General features: G+C 41.9%; 1 pseudogene; it reads right to left on the bottom strand.

The window, feature by feature from the left end:
- Positions 1–620: 620 nt before the first annotated feature.
- LOC147444399 (ran-binding protein 1 homolog c-like) lies at positions 621–6289 on the bottom strand (annotated as a pseudogene).
- Positions 6290–13956: the final 7667 nt, after the last annotated feature.

Genomic DNA, 13956 nt, shown 5'->3' with positions numbered 1-13956 from the left:
GTGGTCCTCTCCAACCAGGTTGAGGAAATTGTTAGTTTGAACACCAAGCTAAAAAATTTTCAAAGGATATACTTAGATCCTACAATAGATAAGAAACGTCAAATGATGAAGCATCCAGCTAAACGTAGATACTGTCCAATGCCTTCTTTTATGTGGCATTTATAAATACAATATTTCAGCCCCATCCAAGAAACATCATAAAATCAGCTTTTGATGACAATTGAAGTGTATAGAGAATTGAATCAACATAGCAACTATAGTATGTGATCCATATGTTGGTGCAAACCGAAAGAGTACACTATCATTACCATTGAAACTCTTAAATTTGTAACAAAATCTTAGTTTTCGATCACTCGTAGACATGCATAAAGAGCCGCACAAATCTACTCGTTTATGTGTACATAAGTCATAAAATTTCAACATTTTCACATAATGAGATGGATAAACATGAAAAATATCACGCAGATGCAACAACTTAAAACAGAGGCAACACATAGGTTTGCGATTTTAATGCCTTTTTGAAAATAAATAACTCCAAATGCAATACCAATGAACCATCAAACACTGAAAGATCTTATTTATGATTTACATTGTCCACTCCATACAAAATGTCAAAACTCTTAGGAAACAAAGAAAATAGTTAGTGCCACAACTTTCTTCTCTGGTGACGTCGAGTCCTCAACTTCATCCTTCACTTACTCACCCTTGGCCTCCTTGTTGCCAACTTTGAGTCCCTCAAGAAACTCACCCACCCCCCTTGGGGCGCCCGACATCTCCTTTTGAGCAGCCTCAAAAGCTTTTAAAAAATGCTTGAGCATTTTCCACACTCCAAAGAAAATGTAAAACATTTCCTCTATCAACTCTCCTTCTGCAAAATGAGAGGCATGCATGACCCAAGCCTTGTCACTGCCCTAATGTTCCTACAAGAAGCTCATAGAGGGAACGATTGTGTGATTTGCATAGATTTCATGACCAATCAAATGTTTTTGGTCTTCTTATGATGGACTAGCTTCACCTGCCCCATACTTCTCTCTTTCCATTGGTTGCCGTCCTTATCAATTTGGTATAGCTAATTGGCCTTTAGGTCAATGAGAACATCCTCATTCTCCTTGCCGGTATTGACAGCAACGACATCAAGCTTGATGATGCGGCACCTGTGTCTTCCTTCTTAGTTGCAGGTCTTGCATCATCAACTTCCTCTGCAGGGGCATTTTCCACGTGCTCTTTCTCTTCGCTCAGTGCTTAGCATCCATCTGGACTGAAGTGGGCTGAGAGAGAGAGAGAGAGAGAGAGAGAGAGAGAGAGAGAGAGAGAGAGAGAGAGAGAGAGAGAGAGAGAGAGAGAGAGAGAGAGAGAGAGAGAGAGAGAGAGAGAGAGAGAGATTGTAAAACTCCTTGCACTGAAAGTCTACAGAGTCAAGTTCACCTTGCATCAAAGTTTTCTTGGGAATGTTTGATTGCACGATGAATTCCACCAGCCCTAATTTTATATGAGATACTCTCTCTCTCTCTCTCTCTCACCGCGCCACGACTCTCACCGGCCACTTTCCATCTCACCGATCAGGCGTAGCGGAAAATCCACATGTGCCCTAGGTGATTGCTTCTATCAACCAATCACTATCACACTACATATTTTAATACTCACTACTCCAAGGACTGCGTGTCGGCGTGCGGTGCTTGCAGTAGTGAGTATTAAAATATGCATACAATAGAGAGCTAACGTCTAACAAGGGCCCTTGATGTGGACCAAAAACAATGAAATCTACTAACTTTTTTTGTTGGAGAGAGGATTTAATCCTCACTACTGCAAGGAGTCCTAGGGGGTTCTATTGGCAGTTCCTATATTATATTGTACACAAATTTTTTGAGATCCAAGATTCGAATCCATTTCCTGCCTTGGCGCACGTAGAGGAGCAAAACCCACAATCAATGAGCACATTTGAACTTAATTGGATCTGCCCAAATATCTTAGCGCTAACCACCTTAGCCAACTACTTTTAGAGATGTCTCTCCACACCTTTGATTTAATTAAAAAATAACTTCAAACCCACACCTCTGCTTCGGTCCACCCACCGGCTACACGACTTCTGCTTTTCCTTTCTTCCCTTCGATCAGAATTGGCATCCACGCCAGATTCTTCTTGTTTTTTGTATTTTTCCTAGTAGGTACCATAGGTGGTACCTACTGCAAGGACCGCACGCTGGCGTGTGGTCCTAAATAGTCTTTCAAAAAACGTTTTTTCAAAAACTTGACTATATTGTGGCGTGTGTGTGTGCCCTCTTGGATGATTGGAGCTTCTTGGAGCCCACCGCGGCGAGTTGTCCCGTGGAGCCTATTGCAACGATCTGTTCTTTGGAGCTATCCTTCAAGAACGTGGCCATGCTGCTGTTTTCTTTGCAGGCATGCACGCAAATATCAGAGAACTAGAGGCGGGATTAGAAGGGCTGCAAGCAGCTGGGATTGGTTGAGTAAGAATTGAGAGGGGAAAGGATGCTTGTGCATCTTCACAATTGCAAGACACTGAAGAAGCCAGAGGTCCCCGCTCTACAGGACGTGCTTTGCAATCTTGGCCTATGTTAAGGGGCAAGGGTCGGCACAGGAGGTGGCCCCGACATAGAGTGCATGATAAGTAGCGTTGCAAGCAACTTGGACCACTAACTTGCGCAAGAAGCTGGGACTGATGATGAGGTCGGATGTTGCAGTATAGAAGTAGCAAAGGACACCTAAAATGACCATGAGAAACAAAAGGCCCCACCCATGCTGTGTGGGAGCAGCCCCGGCTTGTTATCCCTTACAAATTTGAACTCTCTTTCATAGTCGCCCTCTCCGCCTTCTTCCCTCCTCGCCTCCTGATACCATACACCCCCCCCTTGGCTTACAGATCAAAGCAGGACACCTTTCTTCAGCCACCGCTGCTTTAGCATGACACTTGAAGCCGCTGTTGAGAAAGGCCCCCCATTTGCATCTACGTAGCCCCAGAAAAGAGAGAGAGAGAGAGAGAGAGAGAGAGAGAGAGAGAGAGAGAGAGAGAGAGAGAGAGAGAGAGAGAGAGAGAGAGAGAGAGAGAGAGAGAGAGAGAGAGAGCTCTTCATGCCCCTCCACCTACAAGGCTTCAGGTGAGAGCATAAGCGACTCTATGTGGAGCAGTGTTTGGGAAAAATGTGTCTCAGGTTAATATTGTGCCGTCCAGTTGAGGGCAAGGGAAAAAGGAGAGATTCTAGAGAAATAGTGTAAAAATCTGCAAAACAAACCTAATTTTTTGAAATTTTCTCTTGCTAAATACAAGGAAAGGAATTCTGTATGTTTGAAAAAATGCTTTTTCTTGAATACCGATATGGAGAAAGGTATACCCGTTGCAACTAGTCCTGCCTTTTGCCCCTCTACGTACATCGATGAGAGAGAGAGAGAGAGAGAGAGAGAGAGAGAGAGGAGGAGGAGGAGGAGGAGGAGGAGGAGAAGGAGTGTTTTAACGTCGTAGGAAACTATCCCAAGAGACCTTAAATATATAGCCGACGAGGAGAGCTGAGAACTCAAGAGCGAGAGAGGGAGTTGTTATATAAAACATAGGCATCAGGACAAGCGCGCATGGACCATGCATCAGTGGCTACATAAAATGCAAGCACCGGGAGCAACCAATATGTTAATCTTCACAAAGGCATATGCACATGATTTTGCCTTTCGACGATTTTCATTGAATCGTCAGGACATATTCTGCAACATTTAGAAGACATTCCTTTTTCCCTTTATATTCTTTGGAATCTAAGATGAAAACCACTTCACCACTCTACCTCTTGAATGGAATCACATCATGAAATATGTACACATCTTGTTGTGCCTCATAGTTTCTCTCTCTCTCTCTCTCTCTCTCTCTCTCTCTCTCTCTCTCTCTCTCTCTCTCTCACACACACACACACACACACACACACACACACACACACACACACACACATTGTGGGAAGTCCTTGAAGCAAAAATGCCGCAGGAGAGCAAGAGAAGAAGGAAAAGGGTCGCTTAGATTTTTAGAAAAATAGTGTAAAATAATGAAAAATTATCCCGATGGCAAAAATGGGTTTGCAAAGTCAAGAGTTGAATAGGTCAAATATAAGACAAAAAGTTGTGAAGAAGAAGAGGCTAATCTTTGTGGACGTAAGTGTGGTATTGGAGGAGGATAGCTATAAGCCCGAGTCTGTTACAATCATTGAACCCATTGGTGGTAGAGGATATGCATCTGCACATAGGGATACACAGTGTATTGGCCCAAGGTAAAGGTTGCAAAGAAGGTATGGGAAATTAGAAGAATTGAACCAAGTATGTATGATTCATTAATGATGGCTCACATGATATTATGCATGAGGTTTTTGCACCATTTTTTTGGGGTAACAAAAAATATCCCGCATCCGGGCTGAACCATGGGGGGGGGGGGGGGGTGTGCCAAGGTTATGTTGGTTTTTGTATTTACTTGCTACACTATCCTCTATAGAGTAATGATTGAGGTCTTCATAAAGTTTTTTTCATTTTATGCACTCGCTCGGTTTCTTGTGCGCTTGGAAGTACTCGCTCGAGGATTGGGATTCCTCGCTTGGCCAGATTCAATCGGTGTCTCTTTAGAAGAATTAACGAGCAACTCTGATTATCTTACATCTCATCAGATGAGCTTATTGTCTCATTGCTTGTCTCACTACCTGCAAGTTAGATTGGCTCAATTGGTTTCTCTTGCATCTCCAGTGATGAGCAACTCATTTCTTTAGCCACCTGTTTGCACATCTGATCCTATTCTCTGGCCTTATCTTTTGGCCTAGGTCACCTCCAGAGGGCTTAATCTGATTGCAAGCAACTTCCACCTTGGGACAATACTTAGCATAGTTCCCAATTTTGTGGCACTCATAGTAGGCATTTGGAAACGAGGAAAATGCTAACTCTTGTTGGAAGGCACCAAAACTTCCCATACTCAAATTTAGATGCTTGGGAATTGGTTGACTCATATTCCACATAACAAAAACCTTTATATCCAAACTCAACCTTACTCACTGGAGTTTTGGAATGAAAAGCACCCACCCAACATAGCAGCTATGGAATCCACATAGTCATGAAGCTAGAGAGGGAAGCCTTTGAGCATAACCAACCCCAAGAAAAAGTCCATAAAATCTTCATTAGGATAGAACTCGGGCATCCAAGGCATAGCGTTGGAGAGGGGGAATGGGGAAACACTTCGGGAACACACCCAACACAATGCCTCTCTATAGCTTTGGGCATTCACAGCACCCCCGTTCTCTCAAAAGTCACCTTCAAAAGATACTACTCACACTAGCATACCACCGCCTGTACATTTCCCATTGATCACACACTTAGCACGACCAAAACACAACACACGCACACAAAACACCATCGGTTTGGGGGGCACACACATCCACACTGTTGACATCGTAGGATAACACAAGAGTATGAGAAAGATAAGGGGGGAGGGGAAATGACACCAAAATTGGGCAACAATAGCTTGATCTTGGTTCCAGAGAACACATATAAAGCTGCCAAGGCCATCACAATGGCTATACCATAAAAAAACACTCAAAGGTTTGAACGGCATGCCCCTTTGTCAACATAAACTCACACTTTGCATGCTTGAAAACGGCTCAAAAAGCCCTTAGAAATGATTTGAAAATCCCTTTATAAGCGGGCTCTCACAGCTTTAGAAACCATCTTTTGATTGGTCCATTTGGCACCCTCATTTGGAAATCTTTGAATGGGTGGTGCCCTCTTGCTTGCTCACTCTCCATATGCTCTCTTTTGCTTTGAAGGGGGGGGGGGGGGGGGGGGGGGGGGGGGGGGGGGGTTTGCTAGTGCCCTTGGGCACATTGGGAATTTCACTTTATTTCTCTCTCTCTCTCTCTCTCTCTCTCTCTCTCTCTCTCTCTCTCTCTCATCTTACAATTACCCTTTGACTTACACTCTCAAATCCACCCTCATTACCTACTTTGGAAGCCCTTCAATCTCATCTCTCTCTTCCTCTCACACCTCTCCCTCCCTTGCACTAGCGATGTTACTAGTGGGGAGAGACCTTCCTTTGCCTTCAAAAATTTAATGCCCCTTGCATACAAGAACGGCCACTAGGTGGAACTACTACAACATCTACTATAGCACCACCAGTTGCCGACCAGCATTGTCAGTGCATTGCCTACAACCATTAAAGACGCTCGAAGCACCTCAAAAACGCCACAAGCACCACCTCTGGCTATGCATATAGCACCAACAGTGAGAAGTATGGCAAAGTCGGCATTGTTGGCACTCCCCATGCTCTCCATCACCTTATACTATCACTAATAGACGTGGCATAGGCTTTATAGCCTTCAAATTGTGCACCTTGCTGTGCATATGGGCTTATTTGAGAGCCACGTGGCATCCTCCCAATCAACTCCCCCATGGTGGTGGTCGAAGACCCCTCCTAAATTTTTTCAAAAATAAATTCTTTTCTCCTTATTGTCACAAACCTCACATCCAAATTGTAAAGTCCAGCCGGCTAGGAGCCCTCCGTGCCAACCTCAAACTCCACAATCCTCACCGCTTTTTGACGTTGTTGTGGCCTCAAACCGAGAGCCCCAAAATGAGAAAAGAATACATGACACTACCCCTTAGGCATTTGCACCCACCTTCAACCGCTTGTATCTTGGCCGTCGCTGTTAGAAAATAGGATGTAGCTAAATAGATATTTGAGTAGCTTACTTAATGGAGAGAGATAATTTTCACACACACGAGAGAGAGAGAGAGAGAGAGAGAGAGAGAGAGAGAGAGAGAGAGAGAGAGAGAGAGAGAGAGAGAGAGAGAGAGAGAGAGAGAGAGAGCACAGGATATACGTGTTTCACCCAATGTGGGCTACGTCCATGGGAAAGCAGCCACTCAATGGGTATAGTGCTTCAAACAAGAAGTAAGTTACAAAGGGATTATACCCTTTTGGAGATCCCACCTTGCTTCACTTTCACCACCTCACACAATGCACCACAATGCTTCGCAATCCGTTTTTGTGTGTAGAAGAGGCCTCTATTTATAGGCCAAAAGGGATGCCCTCTCTCATGAGAGGTAGCCTGAGTAGCCGCCCTTGTGTTGACAAGTCCGACTTGGACTCTCCAATGTGCCCATGTGTGGCCGCTGTTGAGAAGACAAGTCCATCTTGAAATCGGCCACTGCCCACTGGCCATTGACTTTTGACCACCGACCACCGGCTAAGCGATCGCGTTTTTTGGCCACTTTTTGGCCACCGTCCAGCCATAATATTCTGAAAAAAAGGAATATTTTGGTGAAGCTTGAATGCCGATTGAAGATGAGCAGAGCTCAACTTCTCCTTGTTGACCATCTTTGTAAACATGTAAGCAGGATTTTCACTTGTATGCACCTTTCCTAGCTTGAGTTGACAGTGCAGCACTTGATGATTCTCATATGCTTCTCCTTCACATTTCCTTGCTTAAGAGAACACCCACAACATCATTAAACTTGAGAGTATTTGTGCCAAAAATAGAATTACTTACAACCATCACAAGGGTATCCTAACTATCCACTAGAGACAATAGAATAAGGAGAGCACAAACTTCATCATCAAAATTGATTTTCATCGATCAAAGTTGACTTACGTTGGTGATAAAGACATTTAGGTGTTCTACAACTGAACCATTCTATGCCATCTTTAGATTGAACAAGCGCTTATGAGAAATACCTTATTGGATGACAATGGTTTCTCGTAGAGGCCGTCAAGTGACTTCATCAAGTCCTCCATGGTCTTCATCGTCAAAATGTTGAAGGCCACTGTTGACGCCAAGCTTAGTCGGATTGTTTCTAATGCATTTTGACCAAGGACAATCCAAGCTTCATTTGCCATTGTTGAGGGCTTCTTTGCAGGACCGCCTAGTGGCAAATAAAGGTTGGCAGAGATAGTCTTCAATCTGCATCTTACAGTGTTGGTAGTTCTTGCCTTTGAACTTCTCGATCTTGAGCTTCCCTTCCTCCGTCATTACTCCCACTCAGTTCAAGAAATCCTTTCCTTGAGAAACTTTAGCTATGAGAAAACCTTGCTTTGATACCAGTTGTTAGGAAATAGGACGTACCTAAATAGATATTTGAGTAGTTTAATTAATGGAGAGAGATAATTTTCACACACGAGAGATTATAGAGGAGAGAGAGAGAGAGAGAGAGAGTACACGATATACGTGGTTCACCCAATCTGGGCTACGTCCACAAAAAATCAGCCACTCAATGGATTTAGTACTTCAAACAAGAAGTAAGTTACAAAGGGATTATACCCTTTTGGAGCTCTTGCCTTGCTTCACTCTCACCACCTCACACATCAACTTCACAATGCACCACAATGCTTCACAATCCATTTTTGTGTGTAGAAGAGGCCTCCTTTTATAGGCCAAAAGGGCTACCCCCTCACATGAGAGGCAGCCGTGTGTAGCCGCCCTTGTGTTGAGAAGTCCAACTTGGACTCTCCAATGCGCCCATGTGTGGCTGAGAGGACAAGTCCATCTTGAAATCGGCCACTGGCCATTGAATTCGATCATCTCCCACTGGCCATTGAATTTCGACCACCGGCCATTAGCCATTGACTACCGGCCATTGGCCAACCGACATACCGTTTTTTCGGCCATTGTTCGGCCGCCGTCCGGCCATAATATTCCAACAAAAAGGAATATTTCAATGAAGCCTTTCTCGAGCAAAGCTTAAGACTGGCCGTGAAAATTTTAGTTTCTGGTGAGTGAGTTTTCTTCATGCACAATGACTTATCCTCATAATGGGGGCCTTACAAATGTGCATTTTGAATACAAAAAATTACAAGGGGTAAATCAGGCTCCATACTTAATAGTTGCAACTCTAATTGATGAGTCGTCAAATCTTGTCAACTCCACATAGTGCACACTACCTTCTCAAACTCTGGCAAGGCAAAAAAAACACTAGATGGCATGTCGATCGATGTGATCAATCTACCACATAACTAGCCCCCTTGAAATCTTTGATTGGCCATATCTTGCTCGTTTTGGTTGTGATTGATAATGCAGAAAACCGGCATGCTCCACAACTCAAGCACTTCAATCCTATTTGCTCACACCAGCTCTAACCATTTGCCTGCACTTGCCTTATCCGCCGTTGAGGATCTGCAAACCTTTCCAAATTTAAACTTTGATATCTTTTACATCGTAACTTCGTTTGAGGAGCCATCTAGAGCGGCTTGTAGAGAACCTAAAGTACCACATCCCAAGGTACAATTTTAGCACATTGGACACCTTGACCTACCAACTTGATTGGCTCATTTTGGATCCTTTTTTGCCTTAAAAAACCACCTTACACATACACTTCAGCAACCCCTTGCCTCCCCCAAGGAACTTTGTCATGCACCTATATGCACCCTTAGCACTGCTTAGCACCATTTCTAGCCTTGACCAACTTTGGTTTCACTAGCACAAGTATTAAGGTCCCATTAAGGTGCCTTCTGCTTCAGTGCTACCTTTAATGCATCTTTATCAACCTCACTTTCCATCCTTTCTCTTTTCTCTTGGCCATAAAGAAACTCTAAATCTACGAGGGGATCCTTGACTTGGTGGTACATGGGGGTTTTAATGCAGATCTTTTGTAGGTTAGACTGCCAAAATTCTTCAATCCCCTTGTAGGCCCCTTTTCGTTTCAAAGGCTTTCTTTTCACGTTCTAATCTCATAGCTCTTTAGACAGGTTCTTCTATTGTGACTAGTGGTGGCCGCTAGCCCACCTTTTGTTTTCCCCCTTGCAACTCTCTTTTTTTCTTCCTCAGTATCTGAGGGTTCTACAACACTTTCTGCAGGTGGTTCATCTTCAAAATCTGGATGCTCCGTAGGACCTTCATCACTTTCTTCATCTTTGTCAACAGAGCTGAAATAGCTTTCTTTTGGATCTTGTGGTAGGGTATGTCATAGATTCCAACTCTTCTTCCTCCTCTTCTTCATTCTTTACCCCGGCTATTAGCCATGCATTCTGATTTGGGGCATGTGGTAGATTTTTGGCCATACCTATGGCATGGTAGGCAATCCATGTAAGGACTTCAGGAGCTCCTAGATATGAAATTTCGCTGCTCTTCTTGGTGCTCTTTAGTATGTTGAGCACATATGAAGCGTAGTCAATAGGCATCAGTAGCCTAGTTTGGTGGTAGTGCCTTTGTGGGATCCTCTGTTGGCTTGTGGATCATATCCATGAAGGTGGCTACGACATTGTTTTTGGTGAATATTCTCATCCTTTTCTTCTCTTTAGATCACGTTGACTCACCCTCTATTGGTAGCCTTAACATTGACTCACCCTCTATTGGTAGCCTTAGTGCTTTTGCTACTATTTCTAAAGATCACGGTGACTCACCCTCTATTGGTAGCCTTAGTCTACTATTTCTTTAGTTATAATGACTTCAATAGCTTAGTCAGTGGAGTTAGTGATCCGAGCTATGCCATCTTCTTGAATTGAGCTTAGGGTTTTATAAGCCCTTTGGAGATCTACTTTGCAGGTTCCATATTGTAGAATGGAAGTAGGGCCGGTCTCTTGTTTGACTCCCTGATCTTTGGAGTGTGAGCTACATCATATATTTCCTTGGGGAGTAGTTGATGGGCTTCTGAATCTTTCGTGGAAAATTTTTTCCTGGTGTTTTTCCAGTGGGTTTCTCCTACATATGTCTATTTAGCTACTAGAATAGATTCGTTCTCCAGTTGGTATGAGGGAAGCTCTTGCAATTTTTTCTTCATGGTTTTCTTCTTGGCTATAGCTGGCGAGCTTTACATGGAGCGTGTAGGCAACACACAAGATTTGGCAAGTCAGGTCTATTTTAGAGTCAAAAACCTTTTGATGTCCCATTTGAGCTAGGAAATGCCAAATTCAAGTTTTAAGGCCAAAAGTTACTAGAGAAGTCCATAAAAACGAGATGCAACCACCAAAACCAAATTGAACAAAAATTTACAATTGAGATAATAAGCACGATTATTATCTTGGGCATGATTCTGGTATGAAAAGTGAATTTTGGCTATGCACATAATTTATAGGCATTGAAAATAGTCAAGAATTTGGTTGGATAAATGCTAGGCTGGGGTCATTTTTGCATGAAAGGCAAAAATGACCAACTGTAGGTGGAAATAATTTGGGTGTCCAAATGCTAGGTTGGGGTCATTTTTTTGCATGAAAGGCTTCTAAAACGATCAACTGTAGGTGGAAATACTTTGGGTGTCCAAATTCTTCCCTTCTACTAATAGACCATGAAATTACCAACTCAACAACCAGTAAAATAAGAAAACCTTTTAGTAATAGTGAACTTTCAAAGGACAAACTAGTGCTTTCCTTTTAACACAATCCTACTAAGTACATCATCAAGACTAGTAAGAGCACGTCTAAGGCACTAGGTTTTATGAGAAATACTATTCATCGCATTCTATAACAACTAGCCATGTATAAGAGAGGATCTCTCTTAAATTGTAGGTGCACTAAGAATGGCCAAACTGTAAGAGAAACTTTAATAAATTTTATCCAAAATTCAACGAATAGTTCTTTGAATTGTACGTGCAATAAGAATGGCTAGATTGTAAGAGAAACTTCAATAAATTCTATCCAGAATCAAAAGAATAATTCCAGTTTGTATAGAGTTACAACGGTGAAGTGCAAAGGTTGGGTAAGACACACTAGTAACACATAGTAAAAGGTCAGAAGGTAACCCAAAAAGCACACATAATTAGTATACAAAGAATTTTGAGAGAGCCCAATAAAATCCAAGATATAAATGTATGATAGATACAAAGTAGAAAACATTCTAGAAGGGGACCATATGTTAAGGGAAAAAGAAAAACTAATCCAAAGATCAAACATTATTTCGGGTAGACAGTTAGAAAAAGGACCAATTTTTTTGTCAAGCAAGTGAGAAGAAAAGGTCATATGAAACTAGTAACATAGCTTAAGTGTAAAAAAATTGTCAAACAAGTGCACAAAAAGGCCATAAAAATTTTGTGAGACAAGTGAGATAAAAAGGCTATATGAAACTAGTAACATAGCTTAAGAGTACAAATATGATAGACAACGAGTCCAAATGGGGAAATTTTTGAAAGGAAAGTATAATGCATGATTTATTGGGACTAACTGGGGGGTATGAGAGAAAGTGAGCAGGGAAGTGTACGCATGTATAGGTTAGGTATGCACGAGACATGAGAATGAGTTCCTAACTTACTAACGAGCATGTTTGTAAGTGGGTATGGTAAATGGGTAGCTCAGAAAAACCTTAGGTTAGCAAAATCTTCTCGAGAAAGACGAACATAGAGATGACTGTAGCGACCGGCCTGGCACATCAAAGTGAACCAAATTTGAAGGGGGCCATTTCATATACCTATAGAACATTCCCACAATCTTAGATGACTTTTTGACTAGGGGGGTCTATAGATAATAATCTCTATTTTTACCAAGTGTCGGAATCTAGTTCTGACTTCCCAAGAGGCTTCTATATAGAGGTTATAGAAAATGTACCTCAGTGGACTTGAATAAAAACATTATTTGATGCCTGTGGCATTAGAAAATTACACGAAGGGACACAAAGTATCATTTCAACGTATAGCCACAAATCAACTCCGAAATGATCCAAATTTGGCAAAGCAAATCCATACAATTCATGAACAGCCTCGTGAGCTCAAAAATGGAAAAAAAGGCCACAACTAAGAGTCAGGGGCAAAATCACCAAAGTAAGAGACAAGTGGGGAGAACACCTCAACGTAACTGAAAAAAGTTCAAAAGGGGTCTCAGGGTTGCTTACTAGGCCTATAGGACAAATGTGTATCATAAAAATTGGTCATATATGTGCAAGTAGAGACAATAATTGCGCTTATTATCTCCAAGCCACAAAATGACCCATTTTTGCACAATTTCCTCACAAATGGCTTATACATGTTGTATCCAAATCCTACACCTACAAAAAGTGGCTCCCTCTAGTCCTATTACCGGTTACTAAAAGGCCATGCCCCCTTTGGTCCTACCCTTGTCTTGATTTTACTTCTACCCTTGTTGTGACATTACTTTTCCCTTGAAGGAGAGTTTTCATCCTCCAAAACATCAATGAAACAACTCTTCTTTAAAAAATTCAATGTTTGCCTCTTTAAACCTAGATTAAGTCAATTGATCCACTTTAGAATTACGAGATCCATTACTCATATGTAGAACTATCTGCTCGTAGCAAAAACTAAATTGAATGATTAAACCAAGTATCCTCTTAAGGACCATTTCTTTGGCCAAAAGGAACCTTTACTTGAAGCTCAAGCTAATAGTAAAGCCTACCTCAAGCGAGATACTCTAACATAGCAAGCTTATTGCTCTTTCTTCTCAAGGAATCTCATCCAAAAACTGGAATGTTATTGCTGCAGATTAGTCATTTGATTAGCATTTTGAATTTCCTATGACACATGAAAAAAAAATGTGGTGCTTTGTGTCTAAGTACAAGGGTACATTTACTCTCCACATGCAGAGTAAATCACAAACCGGTGTTGTTCTTTGTAAAAGAAGATGAGCCTTATGTGGAGTATATGTGCTTAACTTATCAAAATCCCTACAAGGCTATTTGATTGGAAAAATCAAATGCCTTTGAGAGTAAGGGTGTGACAATAGGTGATTTTTTTATAAAGTATTAAGTCTACATTGTCATAAAATCTAATATCTAATATCTAACAAACCCAAATGATTTTCTCATATTAAACTGATCACTTAATGTGGGAGAATAAACGGGAACAAGGGTTAATATATAGACATGTGCTTATAGATCTATCTCATCATGGGGCCAATGGTAAAGGGGCCCAAATGAGAGATGGTCTATCAAAGATCTAGGCTAACCAATGGAGCATAAGACCTTAGGGTTAGCTTCATTGAAGACCTCCAATAATATGTGTAAAAGTCCTTTGACCTAAGGTAAGCTAGGGCTGAGCTTGAGGCAAAAACGCGACC

The sequence above is a fragment of the Adiantum capillus-veneris genome, chromosome 13 (genome assembly GCF_014529385.1).
Source record: "Adiantum capillus-veneris isolate H3 chromosome 13, ASM1452938v2, whole genome shotgun sequence".
NCBI lineage: Eukaryota > Viridiplantae > Streptophyta > Polypodiopsida > Polypodiales > Pteridaceae > Adiantum > Adiantum capillus-veneris.
This window is presented reverse-complemented; position numbering and strand designations above follow the sequence as displayed.